The sequence below is a fragment of the Mus musculus genome, chromosome 3, assembly GCF_000001635.26.
Source record: "Mus musculus strain C57BL/6J chromosome 3, GRCm38.p6 C57BL/6J".
Classification (NCBI taxonomy): domain Eukaryota; kingdom Metazoa; phylum Chordata; class Mammalia; order Rodentia; family Muridae; genus Mus; species Mus musculus.
Genome location: NC_000069.6, coordinates 150022894 through 150045167, shown reverse-complemented (window position 1 = coordinate 150045167; position 22274 = coordinate 150022894).

Genomic DNA, 22274 nt, shown 5'->3' with positions numbered 1-22274 from the left:
AGTTGCAGGTAGGACACAGTAGTGATGGCATGTGAATTAAATTAGGTAAGAGAAAGAGAGCAACATAAAGAACAGCCATTAGGAAGGTGTCACAGGTATTCACATAACAAAATTTTGAGAGAAAATCATGGAGGACAGAATTTATATACAATATAGAGATCAAACATCAATGGGGCCTGGCATATTAAAAATGTGCAAGTTAATAAAAAATTCTGAAAGAGCAAGTAACCTCAACCTTTTAAAGTTTAATGAATAGAAACTTGGTGAGGGAACAGACTCTTCGAGGCAGCATAGAGGTTGACAGGAAAGCTATGGGGCTCTTTTCTGAGCTCCGGTACTGAATTTTGTATGTAAACTCTAAATAGAGAAGTCATGTGGAGATTTCCCTCTAGAGGTCAAAATTGAAAACAATCTTGCAGATGCATGACTTATAGACTGATATTTCTAAATAAATATCTAAATCTATCTAAATACCATTTCATATTGGGAGGGAGTTAGAATCTTTGGAGTCTTTCTACAAAGTTTCTTATTGCCTGCTACATAGGGAGTTTAGAAATTCTTCATTGAGTGGTAAAGAAATTCAACAGAAAACCAGAGGCATAGATTTATCTCTTCAACATATTTCCCATCCAATGTAATCTAACTGGTTTGAATAGATGTTGAGAACTCCATAGTGTGTTTTATGGATGGGATATCCTTGCTGATAAATATATTTTTATTTTCTTCTGAGGCCGGTGCATTGGCAAACATAGTTTGTTTCAACCTGTTCTTTAGAGTAATTTTCATGCTTTTCTTTCTTCCTGTGATAAAATTTGTTGAGATTGGTTTCTTATTTGTTGCTTCTGTAACATTAAGAGGAATAGAATGTTTTATGTAATGACGTGAGATGTTACACTTTCACTTCAGTCATCAGAAGATATTGAGCTGTCTTTTAAAAGTGATTTGACCCATGTAGCTGTCTCTGAGGATGACATTACATTGTAGAAGATTTGATATATTTTGTGTACATTTCAGTGTAGAATGTTATAAACACACATACACACACACACACACACACACACACACACATACACACACACACTCACTCACACACATACACACACACACACTCACACACACTCACACCCAATTTCAGTCAATGGACTATGTAATGGAAGAATAATCATTTAATTGCCAGAACTACATCCATAACAAAATGTTAGTGTATAAATTATGTCTATGCATATATTCTTAATTACTTTTAAATTTCAGTAGCTACAGAATAGCAAAGTGTGTTTTTCTCAGGTATCAAAGGGAACTGCCCACATAGTATTTAGTAGCAAATCTTTGCAAAACTGCTATTCCTCTTTGAAGATCCCAAACTCACCTCCTTTATTTAACAATAATGAAACTTAAGATGAGAGGTACAATGAGATTGGCTATGCTTTTATGGCTGAGAATGAGAGGTGGAAAGGATACAAATTGGTAAAGAATCTCAGAGACATTATGACATCACAAACAGGGTTACTATTCTTTATTTCAAATTAAGGAAAGTAATTGTAATATATTTCACTAATAAAGATGTTTATAACAGCACCAAAATTCAATAACAGAACTGTGTGGTGTTTTTCAGTAATTATTGAATGTGTATGTACAGAATGTCACTTCCTAAACAATTGCTGCCACTGTTGGAGAGGGAAGCTGTCACATACATGATGTGCCTTCAAGGCCAGAATATAAAATACAGCCCCTTGGTCTCCAGTTGTGGTGGTGTGATGCCCTTGGGTAATACCAGAAACTCAAGAACTCCTGTGAGATACTTTAAGTCTGAGGCACTCCTCTACTCATTATCTGTTGGACAAAAGGTAACACCTAGTCTGAGCTCATTCAAATTTCAACATCGAATTTTGTTATATTGTCTAAAATGTTGTCTAATCTTTGAAAAGTATTTAAAGATCATTGTGCAAAAGCCAATCCTTTGCAAAATACAAGTGTTATTTGAAGCTAAGATGGTGGCATCAATTCAGTTATAGTATTTGTGGTCACATTACTGGGTAGTCAAACCCTTTCAATGCTTATATCACTGTAGTTATTAAAAAAGAAATCCCTATTATATTTTTCTTTTCTATTCATTGTATTTTTTTTCAAGTGCTTGACAAATTGCTTGGGCTTCTACACGCATTTATAATCTAACAATTTGGTGTCAGGTTGCCACAAAATTTGCTACTAAGACCCAAAAATGCACTCATTCCAGAAAGCAAAGGAACCATACAGTTCTTAGCCTCTATTAAGCTGAACAAAGCAAATATTCAGCTGCAATGAAATTAAAAAGTATGGCCGAGGTATGCGTGCCTACCGGTAGCTTCAGCATAGAAGGAGGACACATTTTAAGATTCAGAGAGACTTTCACCTGGAATAGGAAATTTCAAAAAAAATTGTGAAGTACACTTTGCTCTCACTTGTACGATAAAATGGTTTTTATGTCACTTTCAAACTCTTGTAAGTTACTCTCTTCTGTCTTATCTATTAGAAGGGCCTGTCTCAGGAGACTTTTCTGGATGATATAGGAAGAATGATTAGAATAAAATGCTTAATTTCATGCCAGAAACCTAGAAAAATTGAAAATGATATTAGTCATCATTAGCAGATTTAACAGTGACAAATTTGTTAAGGAAAACAATGATGTATATTTATTAACAAATTCTTTTACTCTACTACTCTTTAAATTTATTTTAACTTAATTCAAGCTATGTAAGGAGTATCAAATCATGATACCATTGCTAGCATTAAGAGAACAAGGCCAGTTAATATAATATTCTCTGATGTGTATAAAGTCTAAGATAGAAATGGCTAAAGCATTCTCTCATTCATACGTTCTGCTCCATATCATTCCTGGCACGTACCTCCATGATACATCTACTCCTTAGAACATTCCAGACCAGGCAGCTATCTCCAAATATAGTTGCTGAAAATCAGCTTTTTAATGAAATTATATTGTGTCTTTCATAATTTAATGATTCATAAATAATCGTAACATTCACTTTTCTAAATGGATGAATTCTGTTCTGGTAATTTTGTAGTCTTCTGTAGAAAATAATTAATAATAATAGTTTCTAAAAAGTAAAGGTGAAGTTCCCATATAAGGTTGCTTTAATACATGAAGGTTTATTGGAATCAACCAAACTTTGAAGAAAGGGGTGATTTCCTTTTGACAGATTTTTAATTTTATTCCCAAAGAAGTGGTTGTTCTTAAAACCTTGTAAGTGAAATAAAACTGTAAATTTATATCCAGCATTTAACCACTATTTCTTAATATTAATCTGGGAGGTTTTAACTTACAATAACTTGTTTAAATTTTATTTAATCTTTGTTTCATTTTAGTCCCCTCCCTGACAGCCCATACCATACCTTCTCTACCCTCTCTCTCCACAAAGGGTGAGAATGTCCCCAAACCCCAACCTACCCCACCAGCCCTATAAACTCCCTGGGGCCTCCAGTCTGTTGAGGGTTAGTTGCATCTTCTCTGACTGAACCCAGATTCAGCAGTCTTCTGCTGTATATGTGCTGGGGTCCTGATATCAGCTGATGTATGCTACCCGATTCGTGGTCCCAGTGTCTGAGAGATCTCAGGGATCCAGATTAATTGAGACTGCTGGTCCTCCTACAGTGTTGCCCTCCTCCTCAGATTCTTCTAGCTTTTCCCTAATTCAACCACAGGGGTCAGCAGCTTCTGTCCATTGGTTTGGTGCAAATATCTTCAGCTGACTCTTTCAGCTGCTTGTTGGGTCTTTCGTAGAGCAGTCATGATAGGGCCCTTTTTGTGAGCACTCCATAGCCTCAGTAATAGTGTCAGGTCTTGGGGTCTCCCCTTTAGCTAAATCCCACTTTGGGCCTATCACTGGACCGTCTTTTCCTCAGGAACCTCTTCATTTCCATCTTTGCAGTTCTTTCAGACAGAAACAACTATGGGTCAGAGTTTTGACTGTGGGATGATAACCTCACCTCTCTTTTGTTGTTGTTGTGGTGGTGGTGGTGGTTTTTTTAATTCTTTTTTGATAACTTCATCTCTCACTTGATGTCTTGTCTTCCTGCTGGAGGTGGGCTTTATAAGTTCCCTTTACCTACTGTTAGGTATTTCATCTAAGGTCCCACCTACTGAGTCCTGAGAGTCACTCACCTCCCAGTTCTTTGGTGCATTCTGGAGCCCCGCCCCCCCCCCCCCCCACCTCCTACCTCCCTAGGTTGCCTATTTCCATTCTGCTGGCCCTCAGGGCTTCAGTTCTTTTCCCCTACCCAGTACCAAATCATGTTCTTCCTCCCAGTTCCCTTTCCCACCCAAGCCCCTCCCTCTCTCCTCCCTTGTGATTGCTTTCTTCTCCCTCCCAAGTGGGACTGAGGCATCATCACTTGGGCCCTGCAGCTTGTTGTCCTTTTTGAGTTTTGTAGACTGTATCTTGGGTATTCTGTACTTTTTTATTTTTGGCTAATATCCACTTGTTAGGGAGTACATACCATGCATGTCTTTTGGGTCTGAGTTACAGCACTCAGGATGACATTTTTCTCATTCCATCCATTTGCCTGCAAAACTCAGGATATATTCCTTCTTAATAGCTGAGTAGTATTCCATTGTGTAAATTAACCACATTTTCTGTATCCATTCTTCTGCCATGGGACATCTTGGGTTTTTCCAGGTTCTGGCTATCACAAACAAGACTTCTATGAACATAGTGGAACACATGCCCCTGTGGAATGGTGGGGAATATTAGGGGTATTTTCCCAAGAGTGGTATTGCTGAGTCTTCAGCTAGATCTATTTCCAATATACTGAAGAACCTCCAGATTGATTTTTAGAGTGGTTGAATCAGTTTTCAATCCCAACAGCAATGGAGGAGTGTTCCTCTTTCTCCACATCCTCTCCAACATGTGTTGTCACCAAAGGTTTTGATCTTCACCATTCTGACTGGTGTGAGGTGGAATCTCATGGTGCTTTTGTTTTGCATTTCCCTGATCACTAAGGACTTTGAACATTTCTTTGAACATTAGGTGGTTCTCAGCCATTTAAGGTTCTTCTGGTGTGAATTCTCTGTTTAGTTCTATACCTTATTTTTTGATTGCGTTGCCTGGGATTCAGAAGTTAGCTTCTTGAGTTCTTTTTATATTTTGGATATTAGCCCTCTATCTGATGTGGGATTAATGAAGATCTTTTTCTCAATGTGTAGGTGCTAATTTGTGTTACTGACTATGTCTTTTGCCTTACAGAAGCTTTCCAGTTTCATGAGGTCCCATTTATCAATTCTTGATCTTAGAGCATCAGCCATTGGGGTTCAGTTTAAGAAATTTCCTCCTGTGCTAACAAGTTCAAGGCTCTGTCCCACTTTCTCTACTATTAGATTCAGTGTATCTGATTTTATGTTGCGATGATCTATCCACTTGGACTTGAGCTTTTTGCAAGGTGACAAAAAGGATCTATTTTCATTTTTCTACATACAGACATCCAGCTAGACCAGCACCATTTATTGAAGATGCTATCTTTTTGCCATTCAATATTTTTGGCTTCTTTGTCAATGAACAAGTGTGCATAAGTGTGTAGGTTTATTTCTGGTTCTTCAATTCTATTCCATTGATCAACATGTCTGTCTCTGTACTAATACAATCCAGGGTTTGTGCTTTTGTTTTTGTCTTTTTCTTTTTTAAAATCACTATTTCTCTGTAGTAAAGTTTGAGGTTGGGGATGGTGATTACCACCAGCAGTTCTTTTATTGTTAAGAATTATTTTCACTCTTCTGGACTTTTTGCCTTTCTGGATGAATTTGAGATTTTTCTCTTTCCATGTCTTTGAAGAATTATGTTGGGACTTTGATGGGGATTGCCTTGAATCTGTAGATTGCCTTTGGTATGATGGCCACGTTTACTGTGTTAATTCTATCAATCCATGAGCATGGGAGATCTCTCCATTTCCTGAGATCTTCTATGATTTCTTTCTTGAGAGATTTGAATCAGGGACCTTTCAATAATTTCAAAATGTCTGACAACTCTTGTAAATGATCATTTCAGCTTTCAGTATATGGGAGAAACATTGAAACATTAGCCAATATTTACTTTGAAAGAATTTGTTTCCTAATTCTGATGGCCACATTTTTAATATGAAGAAAATATTATTTTATATTTGATTTGAAGAGTTCTATTTAAGGTGGGATGGGGATCTGAGACACTTATCCTCACACAAAACATGCTGAAACATGTCCATTCATTCTAAATTATCATTCATTTGGCAATTCTTTTCTATTCATTTGTCATATCTTTGGTATGATGAATTGGTTTGCACCATTATAAAGGTTGGGACATAAATCTTCCATGAGTCCCCAAAAAAGTGAAGACCCATTGAGTATTCTGTAGTTCTATTTCAAAGATTCTGTTCTGCAAATTTCTATTTGTGGAGATGATCTTTCTTTATTGCTCTTATTTTCATGGCAACTGATGAGACACACCCACAGCTAGAAATCCACTTGATCCAAGTTTGTGTTCCTATTATCCAGAACTACTTTCAAGTACACAGATAAAACTACCTGTCACATCATATATTATAGATGGCAGAACTTAGGTCCAAAGAGCTTCCTAAATCATTTCGAAATGTGTTGTTATATAGACAATAAAGAAGAGTGTCAATAGTGGTACATCCACAGAGGATCCAGAGCTGATGTCTTAAATATTACACATAACATCTTCAGAAAGTGCAAAGAAATACCGTAATGTCAAACTCCATGAAAAACAGAAGAGTGTTTAGTAGAACACAGGATACAATATGCATATTTGGTGTTAGTTTTCATAATATCCAGGAAGGAATGGAAAGAATTGATGTACGAATGTTAATTTAGAATGAACTAACATTTTTTTTCTGTTAACATATATCATTCCTACACCTTTTCAGTTTTAAAAAGTAACTCAAATATTTTTAAAGACTAACTTGTTCAGTCCTTGACATGAATCGGCATAATGAAGACTTAATTGGATATGTGCTGATGCTGTATTTGTCCTACTGATTTGATACACTTCAAAGAGTTGTGATGATATATGTAATTTTAAAGATTATTGCAACCTTGTATTGGCTAGAGATGTGCTCTACCCATGAAAGCTGTTAAAAAATAACAGGAATTTAATGTAGATATTCTTGAAATGAATGGAATGAAACTGTCAGAAAATTCTGTTAAGCACAAGAGCAAATTTCCTGAAAAAGCCAGACTGTCTAAATGCAACCATTTGAAAAGTGGATTAAAGGGAAAATGGGTGGATCACCTAGAATATACATAGAATACCACTGAAAATCTTTGATATAAAGAAAAGATGGAAATCATAATAAAAAAGAGAGTTTGATGTAAATAGAATGTGTGGACAAAGGTAAGCAACTGAGGTGTATACTGATAGGAAAACACTATATACATTCAGTTTCTAGAGGTTAACTCAATGAGAGAGAGAGACAGAGAGAGAGAGAGAGACAGAGAGACAGAGAGAGACAGAGAGAGACACACAGAGAGAGAGAGACAGAGATACAGAGAGAGACAGAGAGAGAGAGGGAGAGAGAGAGAGAGAGACTAGGCCCATATCTACAATACTGTAGATATTGCTATCTTGAAGTCTATATACAGGGCATGTCTGGGATCATGTTGCTCTGTCAGTTGCACATGTTTAAGCATGACCCTCATGTTTCTGTACATACATTCTGGTTCCTCAATCTCATGTACACCAGCAATGTAAGATTTTAAACCTCAGGTCAATACAACAGAGGTCTACCCTAGATAAATGATTTTCTGAATGGTTTTAATCGGCACCACTCAATTAATTGCATATAAATATGCTATAAGAGAGCAGCAACAACAGTTTGATATTATAAACAACAAAAATCCAAAAATGAAAGTACTGTAGAAAACTCCAGATTTGTGTGTGTTTGTGCTTGCGCATGTGCAGACATGTGTGTGCCTGTATGTGCATGTGTATGTACATTTATTTCTGTGTGTTTATGTGCAGGCATGTATGCACATATGACCAAGATGTTAACTAAACAGTATTGCATGCTTTGCAGATTCAGCGCTTTACTATCTCTGTCAATTTAGTCCGATAGTGCATTTTTCTTAGATATTTAAGTAGGATGTTGAAAAAAGTCACTGTAACACCATTCAATTATAAATAATTAATTGCATAATAAAGAGTGCTGCTTGACTATGTCGCCATTGAATAAATAATAACAAAGAAAATTAGCAGGAACACATTTTGATTTTAATAAAGTGAGAGCTAGTTTTATAGTTTGATCAATGGTTTTAGGAAAATGCTTCTTGTAATTTTTTGTGGGCCATTTTATTTAATTGCTGTGGTGAAGATGGTAAAAAATAGCAAAGGCATAGAATATTATCTGTGAACTAATATGAGCTTAATTTAAAATCCAGTTTTATAAACTTCAGATTAGTGAGTTCAGGATAGGCTCACAGGTAATTATTTGAAGTATTTATTTAAGGGACTGAGGGGGTGGCTCCATGCTAAAAAGCATTTACTGCCTTCCAGATGATGTGAGGTCAGTCTCCCACACCCACAAGTAACCGTAGCTCCGGGGGACTCAGTACTTTTGTTTGCCCTCTGTCAGTATCTGCACACATCACACACACACACACACACACACACACACACACACACACAACTAATAAATAAACAAATAAAAGAATTAATATTTAACTGTAATGTTATCTTCATGAAATTGAGCTATAATTGAGTTTTCAAAACTGAGTAGACTTTGGGTCATCTCTATTTTGAGAAGGACAACTAAAATGCATAAGCCCAAGTGAAACTGAGAAGTCCTCTCAGGTCAAAAGTCCTGGAGGAAAATTCTTGATGCTTTGGCATTCCATTTTGGCTAAATTGGTGATCTACAAGAATCCCTTCACAGAGTGCCATAAATATTTAAAAGCTGGTGACTTTTATATGTGCTTGACTTGACTTTCTTTATGGCATCTCCTTCTGTTTCCTTCCTAAGAATTAAAATAGATACTGAAAAATAGTGTAAGATTTTGAATATTCTGTGCATCAAATGTCCAGCAATGCTCACTTTCATCTGATTTTTGTTCATTATGTGGATAGTGACCCCTCTTCGCTCCCGTCATTCTTTTTACTTTTTTTTTCACAAAGCGTTGTTTGTGATGACAGCTGATTCAACATACTCTGCCAATTCTGTTAATTGTCCTATCATGAGCCATCAACAGCTGAAATGATTGAAATAATAAATAAAAGCAGCCTTCACACACATGCAAACAAACAGAACCCAAGCCCTGCTGAAAACGTGTCTTAGCAGCCACAAGAGGGGCTTGGAGATTAAATGAATAAATGTAGGTTCAACAAGTAAAACCATGATTTCCCTTTGAAATATGTGAACTGAGAATTCATATCGTCAATCATTCCTAAGAAAGGGTTTAAGTGTATATGGTAGGAAAGAACAAACACCCTGAGTATTTTCTTTTTTTTCCATTTTTTATTAGGTATTTAGCTCATTTACATTTCCAATGCTATCCCAAAAGTCCCCCATATCCACCCACCCCCACTCCCCTACCCACCCACTCCCCCTTTTTGGCCCTGGCGTTCCCCTGTACTGGGGCATATAAAGTTTGCAAGTCCAATGGGCCTCTCTTTTCAGTGATGGCCGACTAGGCCAGTATTTTCAACACTATATAGTCTGAAACATTTTAGGGAGTTGGAACTTAACTATTATATAAAACAGTACAATGTAATGTAATAGCTGCCTGTTGCTGGAACAAATATCTCAATATGAAATCATCTGAAAATGCATGAAGGTTAGATTATGGCTGACAGTTGTGCAGGTTAAGGACTGTTGAACTCCGTGTTCTTGGGCCTGGAGTGAAGAGTCTATCGTGTCGAGGAGTGGCAGAAGAATGTTTGTGGTTGCCTGGTTCAGTCAGAAATAATTGAAGGAGCAAGAGGCTAGAGTCTTAAGTTCCCCTTTGTAGCACACCATGACAAACCTTTCTTCTACTATACTCCTGCTTCTAATGATCCTGCCACAGTCCAGGGGTGGAGAGGAGACTTGTAAGCAGTCAACACAAAGCTTTCTTTCACCAAACTGCAGCAATGCACACCCAACATGATCTCTTGAGACCCTTATGAAGCACCATTGAGAACAGTCACAGCTATGATCATTTAAAGTTATGCAAATTTTATGCTGCAAGCCAGTTTCTTGACGATTTGTGTTTATACCGATGTTTTATTAAGTCATGGAAAATAATAGGCCTGCCCTGATAGACTTAAGCCTCCAGCAAGATTTAGTTTTTAATTCTCCCTGAAAAATATGTGGACATTGTATATCTTTCTATGGGTCCCAATTACAGATGCAATGTGCTAAAATATGTCCCCATTTGAAAGATGGTACAACACATGTGATTATTTGAAAAATAAAACAGCCTTTGATATCCATTTCCATGTCTATAATAATTTTCTAACCATGTCTTTAAAAGAGACTCATTCCATTGCCAACAGACACAATGGGTCATCCCCAGTGCCTCTCTGAGTCCTGAAGAACTGTTGCTAATCAAGCAATCCATTTCCACTCCCCAGTTCTTCATTGTAGAAAAGCTTTTCATAATATCCTATCAATGTCCACAATGTTCAAGCACAGAACTTTCTGATATTACAGGGCAAGCTTATCATTCTTTAAAACTCAGTCCTAGATGCTTTAATAACTTTCTTGGACTATAGCATTAAACTACCACATGAATTCCTATGGTGTTAGCTCTGAGAGTATGTGTTACTAGATCTACTTTGCAGAGACATTGAGCTGCACTCAGTATTTCCCACCTCTTCCGTGTCCACATTTCAGATGTGAACTAGCAACTTTAAAAACACTTCAGAGATTGCAGAGGATATTGAGCAGAAAGACAAATAAAATCATATTAAAATACTGTGGAGCAAGTGGATAAGAAATAAGATTTGGTGTTGTAGGATATTTGATCCCACTGTGAACCCAAAGACTGTGAACTGGAAAAACCTTGTGATGTGGCTCAGCCTTAGCACACACATGAAACTCGAGAACTTTCTGAAAAGAAGAGGTAAATAAAGTCATTGATAGGGGGTAAACATAAGAAAAGCCAGGAAAGAGAGAGCAGAGTCTTTTGAGTTGAAGGATATCTAAGAACGGATATCAACATGGAAAAAGCGTATATTTTCATTCCGAAGCTTCAGAGGAGATGGAAGGGTGATTTCTCTGCCTCTCTGAGCTTTCAACCTAGCATCCATTTCTTGGGTCTTCATTGGTAAAATCTAATTGGTGGGAATTTTGTTTTTAAAACAATAATTTGGACATTGTTTTTCATTCTGTTTAAAAATAGATTTACAGGACCATTGAGATAGTTCACCCTGTAAAGATGCTCGTCACAAAAGCTGGGTCACCAGCAGTTTATCCTCAGAACCCACATAACCATGACAGCAGAGAACCACCTCCACAACATTTTCCTCTGATCACTACACACTATTGTGGAACACAGAGACACACACACATACACACACACACACGCACACACACGCACACACACACACACACAAATAGTGCTTTTTAAAACACTTAAAAATTTAAAAAGTTGTCTAAAGATTTATAGGTATGCATCCTAATCAGGTTGATTTTTCTCATAAGCTTAGCTGATTTATGTCACCTGAATTAAAACGCCTTGGCTAAACCTGTGTAAAGTCAAGCTATAATTGTAAGATTGATTCATAAGGCACAATAAAGACCACACACTCCAACCAAATTACAGAGCCAGCTGTGTGTATCACCACTTCATTATTTTTTCCTGCTTTATCTTAGAATAACAGTTCTATATCTCAGGAGTTAGAAATGAAGCTGGCCAATTTTTATTTATTTATATCTATAATTTGACAACATATGTCAAGGCTACTTGAGTAGCAAGCATAAAGGGAGTCTGTTTTATGTTTACTTTTCTGGAAATATCAAAAGCCTGGAAAAACTAGAACAGGTTTTTCTCACTGTGGTAATTCCCTGATATTGAATACGGAAAGCAAATGTTCTATCACGTGAAACTGGCTGAGTCACAGAGCTGTGCAAACTTGTTAAACTCGCACCATGAGCATCTACAGGGAGTTCCAGGGCTGTGAATGTTGCTAAATTCTTCATTAACATTCATAAATGCATGCACAATCACCAATAGCCTCAAAAGTATTTGCATCCTCCAAAACTATAACTTAAAATTTGGCCAGTAATTTTTCTAACAAACTTACAACTGTTGAATAGGCTTCCCCAAGGGGCCAGGGCATGGAGAGCTCATTGCCATTTCTGAGCTACATGTGTAAAATTGAGCATGAAGTTTCTGCTCACACACCCCCACCCACCCCCTCACACACAAAGACACACATACACAGACACACACACAGACACACACACATACACACAGAGCAAGTTTCCCACCACATGCCCTGATTTGTTTTCAGTTACATTCCTTTAATCCATCTACCCTGCTTCATTGGGGATAGTTTTTGATGTTAGGGTATATGCCTATCCATAGATTTATTTAGGCATTTTCACTATAATGCTAACCCAGATATGAACTTATATTTATTTTCCCCACATGGTTTCCCTTTTACAGCGTTGTTCTCCAATCTCTTTCCCCCAGCCTTCTGATTAAAACAATAGAGTTCACCTACCAAAGCATGGCCAAGGGAAAGATGGACTAATATGTCAACTAAAATTGACAGATGGATGTCTAGTGCCAGTGGTATAGCACTCTATGGAGCTTGGGGATTTTTAAACAAATTCCTTCAATGAGGGGGAAAAAGTAAAGACTTTTTTGAGGTCTCATTTTGATTTCAGTCTATCATTTTTTAAACTAATGAAGCTGTTTATTTACTTGATGTACTGGCAATAGCTTCACTTCCTTTTTCCCCTTCCAATCCGTCCTTCTCCTCCTCAGCTCAGAACAAGGGAGGTCTCCCATGGATATCAGCCAGCCTGCATATATCAACTTACAGTAAGACTAGGCACACCTTCTACTATTGAGTCTAGATGAGGCAGCCCAGTTATTGGGAAAACATCCAAGGTAGGCAATGTAGTCACAGAGAGCCCTTGCTCCTGCTTTAGGAGTCCCACATAAGATCCAGTATCTGTTATGTATGTGCAGAGGGCCCAGGTCTGTCCCATGCATTCTCTTTAGTTGGCAGTTCATTTTCTACAATCCACTTTGGGCCAAGATTAGTTGAGTCTGTATATTTTCTTGTGGTGTCCTTGGCTTCTCTAACTCCTTCAATTCTTCCTCCCCCTTTGTCACAGAATCCCCAAGCTCCACTTAATGTGTGGCTGTGGGTCTCTGCATCAGTTCCCATCAGTTGATGGATGAAGCTTCTTCAATGGCAGTTATGCTAGGATCCTGTATAGCAGAATAATATTAATAGTGTCAGGGGTGGATTCCCTCTCATGGTTTTTTAGTTGGGTCAGTCATTAGTCATCTAAGCAATTAGCAAATATTTTCACCAACTCCACATCAGACAAAAGGCTGACATCCAAAATATATAAGTAACTCAAAAAAACTAGACATCAATAAGCCAAATAAGCAAATTAAAAACTGAGTTACTTTGCATTACAGAAGCTTTGCAATTTTATGAGGTTCCATTTGTCTATTGCTGATCTTAGAGCATAAGCCACTGGTATTCTGTTTAGGAAAATTCTCCCTGTGCCCATGTGTTCTAGGCTCTTTCCCATTTTTTCTTCTATTAGTTTCATGGAGGTCCTTGATCCACTTGGACTTGAGCTTTGTACAAGGAGATAAGAATGGATTGATTTGCATTTTTCTACATGCTGACCACCAGTTGAGACAGCAACATTTGTTGAAAATGATGTTTTTTTTTTTTCTTCCACTTGATGGTTTTAGCTCCTTTGTCAAAATCAAGGGACCATAGGTGTGTGGGTTCATTTCTGGGTCTTCAATTCTGTTCCATTGATCTATCTGTCTCTGTACCAATACCATACAGTTTTTGTCACGATTTCTCTGTAATACAGCTTGAGGTCAGGGATGGTGATTCCACCAGAAGTACTTTTAGTGTTTAGTGTTTGCACCGTCCTTGGTTTTTTATTATTCCAAATGAATTTACAAATTGCTCTAACTCTATGAAGAATTAAGCTTGAATTTTGATGAGGATTGCATTGAATCTTTAGATTGCCTTCTGCAAGACTGCCATTTTTACTATATTAATCCTCTGATCCATGAGCATGGGAGATCTTTCCATCTCCTGAGACCTTCTTCAATTTCTTTCTTCAGAGACTTGAACTTCTTGTCATACAGACACTGTCAATAGGATAAAATGGCAACTAACAGATTGGGAAAAGGTATTTACCAATCTTACATACAATAGATGGCTAATATCCAATATATACAAAGAACTCAAAAAGTTAGACTCCAGAGAATCAAATAACCCTATTAAAAATGGGGTACAGAGCTAAACAAAGAAATCTCAACTGAGGAATATAGAATGGCTGAGAAGTACCTAAACATTCAACATCCTTAGTCATCAGAGAAATGCAAATCAAAATAACCCTAAAATTCCACCTTACACCAATCAGAATGGCAAAGATCAAAAACTCTGGTGACAGCAGATGCCAGCAAGGATGTGAAGAAAGAAGAAATCTCTTCCATTGTTGGTGGGATTGCAAGCTAGTACAACCACTCTGGAAATCAATCTGGAGGTTCCTCAGAAATTTGAAAATAGATCTGCCTAAAGACTCAGCTGTACTACTCTTGGGTATAGGCCCAAAATATGTCCCATCATACCATAGGGACATAAGTTCCACTATGTTCATAGCAGTGTTATTTGTGATAGGCAGAAGCTGAAATCAACCCATATGTCCCACAATGGAAGAATGGATACAGAAAATATGTGGTTCATTTACACAATGGAATACTATTCAGCTATTAATAATGAGTATTTTTGCAAGCAAATGGATGTAAATATCTTCCTTAGTGAGCTAACTTGGACCCAAAGGAACATGTATGCTATGTTCTCAGGAATAAATGGATATTAGAAAAAAAAAAGTACAGATTATCTGGATACAATCCACAGAACTCAGGAAGGTTAACAAGCCAAAAGGACCAAGTGAGGATGATTTAATCCCACTTGGGAGGGAGAAGAAAGTAAGCATTGGAGATAGATGGAAAGTGTGACCTGGGTGGGAAAGGGGAGCATGAGTACAAAATGGGGAACATGATTATTTATGGGAGTGTGGACAAAAGGGAAGCCCAGAGGACCAGGAGAATGAATGCACCTATGCAGCCTCTGGGGTTGGAATGTGGGAGACCCTCTCTAAAGTACAAGAGACCTGAGAGGTAAGAGACTCTCAGGATTCAAAGAGAGGGACCTTAGCTACAATGCACAACATTTGGAAGAGGGAACTCAGAGTCCACCTCCAGTAGAAAGACAAGGCATCAAGTGGGATGATAGGGTCCCACAGTCAAAAACTGACCCAGAATTGTTCTTGTCTCAAAGAACTGCAGGGACAAAAATGGAGAACATACTGAGGAAAAGGCAGTTCAGTGACTGATCCAACTTGGTCCCATCTCTAGCGAGACTCCAAGTCTTGACACTAGTACTAATCCTATGTTGTGCTTACAGACAGGACATGACTGTCCTCCGAGAGGTCCAACAAGCAGCTGACTGAGACAGAGGCAGATACATCAAACAATGGACTGAAGTAGGGGACCCCAGTGATTGAATTAGGAAAAGGCTGGAAGAAACTGAAGGGAAGGGAGACCCCATAGGAAAACTAGCAGTCTCAACTAACTTGGGTTCTTGAGATCTCTCAGACACTGACTGAGCCACCAACCAGGCAGCATACAACAGGGCCCACTTGCCCACTTCTGCCTCAGTGGCCTAGCATTTCCCTATCCTGGGTTATCAAGCCCGCACAGGACCAAGGGGTTCCCCTCCAAGTGATGCCAGATAAGGCAAATACTCTGCTACATATGCAGAGGGATTTGTAATGGCCAAGAAGCACTTAAAGAAATATTCAACATTCTTAGTCATCAGCGAAAGATAGATAGATGATAGATAGATAGATAGATAGATAGATAGATAGATAGATAGATAGATGGATATGACTTAGTTAATAAAGTTATTATCATACAACCTGAGTTTTGCTCTAAGAACTCACTTAAAATCCTAGTGTGTATGTGTATTTCTTAAGGAGGAAACAAGGATGTTATGATAGATATTTGAAGAGAAAAAATTGTAATCAGAATAGACTATATGTTTTCATGTGTTTTCATCTCTCTCTCTCTCTCTCTCTCTCTATATATATATATATATATATATATACATAAGTATAATTTTTCATGTTTTCATCTATATATATATTCAGTTTATATATGTATATATGCTAAAAATAAATTTTTTGTTTCCATGTATTTTCATATGTGTATGTATATATATATATATATATATATATATATATATATATATATATCCTAAAAATAATATTCTTCATGCAATCTATTCTCTCTCTCTCTTTTTCTCTCTCTCTCACACATACACATACACACACAAACACACACAAACACACACATGCACATGCATATGCACACACACACACACATGACAAATCAAAAGATTAATTAAAAAATAAAGAAAGAGCTAGATGTAATCAATACCTATAATCCTAGGACTGGAGTGTCAGTAATGGAAAGGTTTTTATGGTCTGTTAGCCAGGCAATCTAGTCTTCAGGTTCAGAGAGAGATCCTTCTGCAATAAAATAAGGTGGAGCACAATTGAAGAAAATGCCCAAACTTTCCTTCTATTTTCCAGATCTTATACAAGCACACACCCATGTCTGCCCCTAACCAACACATACAAGAACAAACAAATACAAACAAAATAACTAAATAAAAAATTAATATGCCTTATTGATTTTTAATTATTTAGTTAGTGAATCATGAGTAAAATTTCACATGTAATCTTCCTACATGACATGGATTCAGCTTTCCACTGTTATAGTTCACGTAGGAAAAATCTAGAGGACATAATATACTTTTTCCTCAAATTTGCACAAGAAAAAAATTTCAGGGAAACTATCATGCCTGATTTTTATTGTCCTTTAAGACGGACAAAGGTACATTTGGGTTCCGAAGGATGAACATTGCATATATTTTGGTTAAATAATTACCAGTCTTGATTGTGAAAGAGTACATTAACAGAGGCTGGAAAGAACAATGACAGGATCAATGCTACTGAGAAATACAAGGATTTTCAGGATCGTGGCTGCAACAGCCAGCACAAGCACCAATCGACAGTCTCCGTGGTCTGAGGCTGGCGTATCCAGTGCTTGTTCATCCTCAGATGGCCACCACCTTCTTGGAGGAGCAGAGGCGCTTGGATGAGTCAGAATTGCCGGTCACCCAGCTTTGCTGCGTTCTCCTTTATCTTCTACAATAAACACCACAACCTCGAGGCACAATCCTAAAGATGACAAAGAAATCTTTCCTGGAAACATGGCCAGACCATTATTCCAAACATGTCATTTACTCCAAATATTAATTTTCCAGTTGATTTTCTACCATTCACATGTTTTTTTTTTATTTCAGGGAAAAAATATGATGCTTATAAAAACAGGTCTAAATTTGACCCTTGATTTTCTGTAGTTTGAGTGCAGATGCTTTTCAGAATTTTCTTCTTTTCATTATTTTTCAAACACCTGTAGTCAGATGAAAGTTGTCCATTTTCTACAAAATAAAACTTTTGAGACGTGTCTGCCTTTACTTGCAAAACTAGTGTATATATCTTAAATTGAGTCTATCTGATCCGTGTTTCCCTTGCATAAAATTCTGCCTTCAATAAGTAACAACGTCAGTCCTTAATCTATATGTAACTACTTTCATCAAACAGGGGTGGAACAATTAAACTGAGCCTGATAATCTACTCAGAACACAGTAACATCTCTGAATTCTTCCCACATTTACCTTGTATTCCTACCCAGGAGGGAAAACAGTGTACATAAGACACAATATCACTCCTCCACAGGATATTATAAAACCTGCAACTGGTAGGAGGAGGGACTTAAGTAGTCAAAAGCTACTAGGGCCAACTTGGCTGGTTGTCTGGTTTTCCAGGAGGACATACCTAATGAAGTATTCAGACACTGGGAGTTATCCTTTCTTCCTCTAAAGAGTCCTGCTTTCTCTGCCTGAGGAGAAGCAAACAGTAGCATAAAAGAAATGATAAGTAGCTATCTGCTCACAGAAAGATCTGCTCAGAGACTGAAAGCCACTCAAAAGAAAGCAGAATGCCTCCGAGTCCCATAGATAGCAACAGCCTTCACTCTTACAGAAAAGGCTCCTGTTCGGGGGTGTTAAGGAAAGTCTGTATGACTGCCACAGGTCATACAGAGGCTGGGAACTCTGCCTTTGACTCCTGAGAAACAGAGAAGCAGGAACTGAAGTGAATGTTACCTAGTAACAAGAAAATTAAGATAAAGAAAGGGAAGGGAAGAACTGAGTGAAACTAGAGTCAGAGTGTACTGAGCATAGAAGAAGAGAGGAGTAGAAAGAGCCTGAAGACAGTGCAGAAAGCCATAGGATTCAATTTAGGCAAGGGGCTCCCAGCGTCTCATGTCAGCCTGTGTGTTTTTTTTAGGACAGAGACCTGGGCAGAAAGACCTGGCTGCTACAAAAAGAAATATACCAGGTCCAAGTCAGTGTCTTGTTTACATGAGCTAAAGGTTGGGAAAACCTAAGTAAGTGTAAATTGACAAATCGAGAGCTCTGGCATTTATTATTTACATGTCTGGGTCCAATTTGGGGAATGAAGAAGCAATGGGTGTAGTCTATGTTTCATACAATACATTTGATAAATCTCTTATTACCTTTGGATGCAGCCATTTCCCTCAACTATCAACTAATTATTCACAATGATAAAATTGGACTTTAATTTTTCGAGTTTCGCATACAGACATATGGCTGTTTAAGAGAACACACACAGCCTGTGTGTGTGTGTGTGTGTGTGTGTGTGAGAGAGAGAGAGAGAGAGAGAGAGAGAGAGAGAGAGAGAGAGAATTTATATATGATATAGAAGAGTTCACTTTCTTTTTTTTCCAATTTTTATTAGGTATTTTCTTCATTTACATTTCCAGTGCTATCCCAAAAGTCCCCCATACCCTTCCCACCCACTCCCCTACCCATCCACTCCCACTTCTTGGCCCTGGCGTTCCCCTATACTGAGGCATATAAAGTTTGCACGACCAATGGGCCTCTCTTTCCACTGATGACCAACTAGGCCATCTTCTGATACATATGCAGCTAGAGACACGAGCTCCGGGGGGTATTGGTTAGTTCATATTGTTGTTCCATCTATAGGGTTGCAGACCCCTTTAGCTCCTTGGGTGGTTTCTCTAGCTCCTCCATTGGGGGCCCTCTGATCCATCCAATAGCTAACTGTGAGTATCCACTTTTGTGTTTGCTAGGCCCCGGCATAGTCTCACAAGAAACAGCTATATCAGGGTCCTTTCAGCAAAATCTTGCTAGTGTATGCAATGGTGTCAGCGTTTGGAGGCTGATTGCAGTCTCTAGATGGTCTGTCCTTTCGTTAAAGCTCCCAACTTTGTCTTTGTAACTCCTTCCATGGGTGTTTTGTTCCCAATTCTAAGAAGGGTCAAAGGGTCCACAGTTTGGTCTTCATTCTTCTTGAGTTTCCTGAGTTTCACAAATTGTATCTTATATCTTGGGTATTCTAAGTTTCTGGGCTAATATCCACTTATCAGTGAGTACATATCATTTGAGTTCTTCAGTGATTGGGTTACCTCACTCAGAATGATGCCCTCCAGGTCCATCCATTTGCCTAGGAATTTCATAAATTCATTCTTTTTAATAGCTGAGTAGTACTCCATTGTGTAAATGTACCACATTTTCTGTATCCATTCCTCTGTTGAGGGGCATCTGGGTTCTTTCCAGCTTCTGGCTATTATAAATAAGGCTGCTATGAACATATTGGAGCATGTGTCCTTCTTACCGGTTGGGACATCTACTGGATATATGCCCAGAAGAGGTATTGCGGGATCCTCCAGTAGTACTATGTCCAATTTTCTGAGGAACTGCCAGACCGATTTCCAGAGTGGTTGTACAAGCTTGCAATCCTACCAACAATGGAGGAGTGTTCCTCTTTCTCCACATCTTCACCAGCATCTGCTGTCACCTGAATTTTTGATCTGGGTGCAGAGCTTAACAAAGAATTCTCACCTGAGGAATACCGAATGGCTAAGAAGCACCTGAAAAAATGTTCAGCATCCTTAATCATCAGGGAAATGCAAATCAAAACAACCCTGAGATTCCACCTCACACCAGTCAGAATGGCTAAGAGTTCACTTTCTTTAAGGAGTGGCTGTGGTGAGTCAACTGTGCTCCAATACCTGGGCCCACACTCAGAAGCAGGTGCGCAGCACAAAATAGATTAAAAGAAAAGAGAGGCCATGAAGTGGGTCAGTGTAAAGGACTTGAGGAGGACGTAGGAAGAGAGAGGGGAGAAATGGAGGTTGATAGTATCAAAGTGTACCATAGGTTTAGTGAGTGAAAATAACTAGTTCAAGGCCAGTATAAGCTATAAATAAAACCCTGAATAGAAAAAAACAAATAATGAAATGCAACAAAATAAAAAAATAAAACCTATTAGTAAGGATAAGATAGGAAAAGATGGATGCCTGTTGATAGAGAGAATGCAAAATCTCATATCCATATAAATTAACAGCATAGCAGCTCCTCAAAGCAAATGTATTAGAAAACAACAAACAAACAAAACCTAAAAGCAGGACTAATATACCATCTAGTAACTCTATTACTGGGTGGGTATTCAAAGTAAATTAGATCTTTGTCTGCATCCATGGCTCACAGCAGCCAAAGAATACAACTGAGTTGTCTATTAAGAGTTGAGAGGATAAGATAAAGGCCTTCATACAACATGAGTGGTATTCCATCACACACACAAAAAGAATGAATTCCTATCAATTCTGAGAAAATGAACAGAGCTAGAGAATGCCATAGTAAAAAAAAAAAAGAAGAAGAAGGTAGGTACAGAAGGAGACCATTTCAAATGTTCTTAGTCATTTTGTATATGTTTTAAAATACCATCTCACAAAATTAGAGAGAATAATGGTGACCAATAACGGGGATTTTGGAGTGGTGGAGAATATTTAAATAATGATACACACACACACACACACACACACACACACACACACACACACAATGTTCAAGTGTTTCACAACCCAGGGTAACTAATTCTAAAATGACTTTTAAAATAAATTTAGTGTTTTAAAGTAATGAAAAGCCAGCAAAATAAATTACAAACATATGAAGAGAGAACATGCTAACCATCCTGTCTTTAGCATTTCAGGTTCCATGTGTCTATCAAATTATCATAGGGTATACTAAAGTACACAAAATATCATCTATGAAATAAATATGTTCACATCTCTGCAACCACGTTTATCCAGTGTTTAAAATATGTACCTCTGATGGAAGGTACATAGTAATGGAGCTCAGGTAATTGAATATGTTTCTTCTTTCTCCACATATATTTTACAAATTATTATGATATGCATCAGTAGTGTTCAACTCCATCCCACAAAAAACATATTTCTTCAATTAAAGGCTATTTACTGTTGAGGATCCAGTATGAGCTGAACAGATGAGATGAGTATCGTCAAAGTTGTATCATAACAACCTCTCTTTCTTTGCTATAGTCTCCATTCAGTGCGGAAAGGGCAAGGTCAGTATGGGAGCACTCATCCAAGTAGCCTACTTGGAAATTAACTGAGATGAATCAGAATGGATTGATAAAGGGCCAAAGAGTCTGAGAAGAAGGCTCCAAACATGGATCCCAAGTCTAAATCTACTTTACCTTATAGAGAAGTTTAGCAATCACATTTTGGGCTGATTAAATAGTACTAAAAAGATCCCTGAGGTGTGAAAAGTGGTGATGTAGGCAGATACTGGTAAACAATGTTATTATTAATAGCTGCCTCAAAGCCCTGTGAAAGTCAAGAGAGGAAAACTGCATGAGAGTCCAACTGTAAACAGGGGAACAGTCCCAGGTGCCCTGTGACAGATCGCGAAGCTTTGAAGCCACACAAGCCCTATCACATTTATGGTTTTGAAGGTTACACTATTGGCAAGCATGAAGAAGAAGCACATAAGAGAACTTTCCTAGATGTTAAAGCGCTTTCCTTGCGAGATGAGGAGGCCTTTTTGGAGGGGATGCTCACTAAA